Raw genomic sequence first — 5067 nt, 5'->3', positions numbered from 1 at the left:
TGAAATCCAGATCTTCATGGTGGTGGAGACCTGTGTGATGGGCAGCAGGCAGTGCTGAGAAACAATGAGACAAAGAGGCAACACCTGCCCCCCCCCCCCCCCCCCCCGCTATCACAGCTGGCTACCTCTATACTCGGCTTTTTAACCATTTTGTTTCTTCATGCTACATTCTGTATAATTTCCTATGAGTTATACCCCAGTTCACTAATTCTCTTCAATTGTGTCTATTTTTTTAATCTACCACATAATTAAAATCTTACTTTGGTTTAATTTCTCTAAAATTCTTTCTTTTCCTGTATTTTTATTTTTTTCCTGTTTTCACGGAGATCCTCAACTTTGTCTTTCGTTTATTCAAATATAGTGAGAATGATTATTTTATTGACTTCTTAGTAATTCCTATAGCTAGGTCTCTGTCTTACCTGTTGCTTCTGCTATTTTTTTTCTAGCTTCTTTATATGCCTAGCCATTTTTAATTAGATACTGGGTGTTTTATTTGAAAAAAAAAGTTGTAACAATTTGGGACATATAATTAATTAAGAAAACTTTACCCAGAAAAGATTTGTCATTGCTTCTGCCAGAAATAGGCATGCTACCAGTTCTGCATCAACTTAATCATATCCAAGGTTTGGAATTCACAAGGAGGCCCAGAAATAAAGCCAAGGTGTAATTCCACATTAGGACTGAACTCTTACTGGACCATAGTCATACTGTAGGTCCTAAGGTCCCACCTTATTTTAAAGAGAGTTTCTTATTATATCCCCACAATACAATGGTTTATGTTCACAAGGAAAATGTTCTGGGATAGGCAGATGCCCTCAGGGAAAAGATATGTCTTTTTTTTTTCTTTCATTTTTTCGGTACCTAGATTATTATTTCTCTTCAGTTTTTGTAATTCCTGGTTTGTTTGTTTTTTGTTTGTTTGTTTTTTGTATTTTTCTGAAGCTAGAAACGGGGAGAGACAGTCAGACAGACTCCCGCATGCGCCCGACCAGGATCCACCCGGCACGCCCACCAGGGGGCGACGCTCTGCCCACCAGGGGGCGATGCTCTGCCCCTCTGGGGCGTCGCTCTGCAGTGACCAGAGCCACTCTAGCGCCTGGGGCAGAGGCCAAGGAGCCATCCCCAGTGCCCGGGCCATCTTTGCTCCAGTGGAGTCTCGCTGCGGGAGGGGAAGAGAGAGACAGAGAGGAAGGAGAGGGGGAGGGGTGGAGAAGCAGATGGGCGCTTCTCCTGTGTGCCCTGGCTGGGAATCGAACCCGGGACTCCTGCACGCCAGGCCGACGCTCTACCACTGAGCCAACCGGCCAGGGCCTTCCTGATTATTTTTAAGCTCTTAGATTTTAAAAAAATCTTTTGTAAGAAAATTTTTGTTTTTAAGATTGGTTTGAATAATACAACTCATTGTTACTGAAAAGAAAGAGTCCTCTTGGATATATTTTGAAAGTAATTCTAATAGGACTTTCAGACTGACTGGAAGATGTAACAGAAAGAAGAGTCAAGGATAACTGGAAAAATTTTGACCTGACTGTTTAAGAATGGAAAAGCCACTGAGATGAGAAAGATGAGGCAAGAGCAGGCTGGAGGAAGGATCAGAGTTTATTTAGGGGCATGTTAAGTTTAAGATCCCCAAGAGGCATGCAGGTGGAGAAGGTGAGGAGGCAGCTGGATATACAAAGCCTGGAATTCAGGGAAGAGGTTCAGCCTAGACATAGATCATTTGCGTCCTCAGTGTATAGATATTTTAAATTGTGAGATTGGTTAAAATCCCCAAGGGAGTGGGTACAGATAGAGAAGAGGTCCAAAGACCTAACACACTCAGGAAATAGTAATTCTCACCTCTTCTTCTCTGGAAGCACTAAATAAGTAAAATGTATTGCCAGACATAAGATGTAAAGTTTTTTCATTTTTTTCATTGGAGACTAATTATAATAAAGGAAAAATATTTACACAGAAGGAATTTGTCACCGTATCTTGCCCACCTCTTTTCTTACAATTGTTCTGTCCTTTCTCGTTTCCCCGTCCCCACTGCACTGCCTGCTTTGGGCTTTCAACATTTCTCAGCTGTTTAGCACACAGCCTCAGAGCTAGTCTTCCTGCTTCTGCCCATGCCTCCTATGTTCCCTTCACACCAGCACCACAGCCATTTCTCTACAACCCAAGGTTGATTGCTGAAGGTATGTTCTTGAACTGGCAGTCATAGTTTAATATTTATTAACATCACTTTTACAAAGTTGGATATACAGTACAAGGTTATCCTAGTGACAAGGTGTTATAAACTAAGGAAATAATGTAAAATTTTGCCAAAAATATATGAGTAAAAGCATAGCATTTGGGGAAATTATTTTCTATTCATCGCAAATCATGTGTGGTAATTAAGAAACAGAACTATAAATAAAAGAAGAAACCTTGGTAAGTTCTATGCCCACTCACACCACTCAGTTTTTGTTCTATATGTACATCCGAGTCTAGAATAAAAGGCCCTACATTTTCCAACCTCAAAATCATAAGTAAAAGAGTTGGTTACTAGTGGAGAATGCCAAATCTCTGCTAAAAGGCTCTTTGAAAATATAATTTGTCTTGCTCTTCCAGAGATATGTTAGATGTGGACCTGACTAAAGGCAAAAAAATAAAATGGGTGAACTTTCATTTTCCTTGACAGATTTAATTGTGGGGTCTATTTCTGCAACAACTCATCAGAACAGAAGAATTGTATTCCTTTTTATTACTTTTTAAAATCTAAAGTCCAGTGGTTCACCCTACCTCTACCTCTTAGTCTATATCTTTATCTCTTTATCTTTTGGTCCACACAGAAGCTATGGAAAAATAAAAGATAAAGCTATCAAAATAAAATGCTGTTTTAATGTCAGCCATTCAGAAAAAGGGTTTAAGCTCTGTGCTAAGCATCATGCATTGATGACTTCGTATAAACTTCATCACTACCCTTGGGGGCAGATACTTCTATTATCTCCATTTTAAAGATGAGACACAGAAGATTTAGGTTGCTTGTTGAGACCCAGTAAGGAGACAGTTGAACCTCAGAGCCCTTGGATTTAACATCTGTGCTATAAGGCTTAATGAATGGACATGTGCCCACAGTAATATATTAAATGTAGTGAATTAACAATATTTTTGTACTCTGAGAACCAGAGATGTAAGAACTTTGGTCAATATGAAGTATAGACAGTTCAAATACACTTTGATTTTAAGTAGATTTATTCTCAAACCATTTTCTTTTGAAATCCTTCATTGTTCTATATTCTTTGCCATTTTATCGCATCCCCCAGTAATGTGTCTTTCCGCCATGCATTTCTGAAGTTCTGCGGCATATTAGACACTAATATTAGTTTCAGTGGATACGCTGGCTTTTGGGAAGTTGAAGCTGGAGCAAAATGGACTTTCACTGAACAAGGGATGAGAAAACTTGAGTGAAATCTTAAGTGGGAGAGGAGATAGTGTCAGAGAGAGGAGTTTGTGGGTTAAGTACCGTGAGCAAGGAGGGCAGAGCCCTTTTTTGAGAAGCATGGACTTTGGAAACAGTAATATTGAACAGTAATATTGATGCTGCCTTTCTGTGTGATTCCACAAAATCTTCATTAATGACTTGAGAAATGATTACATTCTGAGGTCATCTGATTTCCCGTGGAAGCTGCTGAAAGCCTGAGTATACGTTCTGGTCAGTTTAGCCTGAACCAGAGCCAGAAGGCATGAGGAGAGAATCCCAGTCTGACAGGTAAATGACTTTTCATCAGACAGTGGGAAATGGGCATGTTGGGTGTCCTAGATGGACAATTCCTGATGATGGTCTGGCTCGGGGTCTGATCACGGGAGAAGTGACTGACAGGGATTGGGAAAAAAGTCTATGGAAGTGAGAACGTGAAGACACGAGGCAGAATTCATTCATAACAACCCTCACACTGATCATTGCTTACTCCTCATTGCTATCATTGTAATAAGCAAACCACTGCTCTTGTGTGCTTTCAATCTATTGCATCTGTGTAACATCAAAATATCCAGGTGAAAAGTGAGAAATTGAGGATCCCAAAGAAGGTGGTTGGAGTAGCAGAAAACATCTAGCAGTGGAAAATAAAATGTTAAGGTGATTGATAGGTCACCTTTATCCAGACGATTTGAAGTCAGGTAGGAACAACCAGAAAACAGATATTGGCACAAAATTTCCTAGAAATAAAATTTAGAAGTTGCAATAGGTCATTATATCTAGTCTGAGACCTTGCAGAAAATGAGATCTTCCATTTAGCCCAAATTAAATCTGGCCAAAAAGATGAAAGGTGGACAAGATAGACGGGGAAGTCTATCAAAGAGAAAATTTTGAAAATTTAGGTAGCAGGAGATGAATGACAATGTCACAGGTGAAATGAAACAGACTTGGAAGTAAAACCTACATAAAAAAGAAAGGTCAAGAAATACAGAAGGGGCCCTGGCCGGTTGGCTCAGTGGTAGAGCGTCTGCCTGATGTGCAGAAGTCCCGGGTTCGATTCCCAGCCAGGGCGCACAGGAGAGGCGCCCATCTGCTTCTCCACCCCTCCCCCTCTCCTTCCTCTCTGTCTCTCTCTTCCCCTCCCACAGCCAAGGCTCCATTGGAGCAAAAATGGCCTGGGCACTGGGGATGGCTCTATGGCCTCTGCCTCAGGCACTAGAGTGGCTCTGGATGCAACAGAGCAACGCCCCAGATGGGCAGAGCATTGCCCCTGGTGGGCATGCCGGGTGGATCCCGGTTGGGCACATGCGGGAGTCTGTCTGACTGCCTCCCCGTTTCCAGCTTCAGAAAATACAAAAAAAAAAAAAAAGAAAGAAAAAAAAAGAAAAGAAATACAGAAGGATAAACTCAAAATTCTTTAGTGGTGCAGCCCTACAGGGAGTGTTCTTCTGAAAATAAAATGGAATGAGGTATCAATGAGGAACTTTACAAAGTTGAAAGCTGCATTTTTACCTGTGGCCTCAGATGGGATTTCTATTTTATTGGCACAAGATACAGACAAAGAATAAAATTTAAGTGCACTGTGTAGTGTTCTTAATTAGGAAGTCAGAATGAAGAAAAGAATGACTATG

At 40.8% G+C, this 5067-nt stretch overlaps 1 non-coding gene across 1 annotated transcript; it reads left to right on the top strand.

Moving 5' to 3' along the window:
- Nucleotides 1-4432: 4432 nt before the first annotated feature.
- TRNAI-GAU (transfer RNA isoleucine (anticodon GAU)) lies at nucleotides 4433-4508 on the top strand. Its single transcript has one exon. It is a non-coding gene; the product is annotated as a tRNA-Ile (tRNA).
- Nucleotides 4509-5067: the final 559 nt, after the last annotated feature.

Source organism: Saccopteryx leptura, chromosome 4 (genome assembly GCF_036850995.1).
Source record: "Saccopteryx leptura isolate mSacLep1 chromosome 4, mSacLep1_pri_phased_curated, whole genome shotgun sequence".
NCBI lineage: Eukaryota > Metazoa > Chordata > Mammalia > Chiroptera > Emballonuridae > Saccopteryx > Saccopteryx leptura.
The sequence above is the reverse complement of the archived record's forward strand: the minus strand, read 5'-3'. Positions and strand labels throughout refer to the sequence as shown.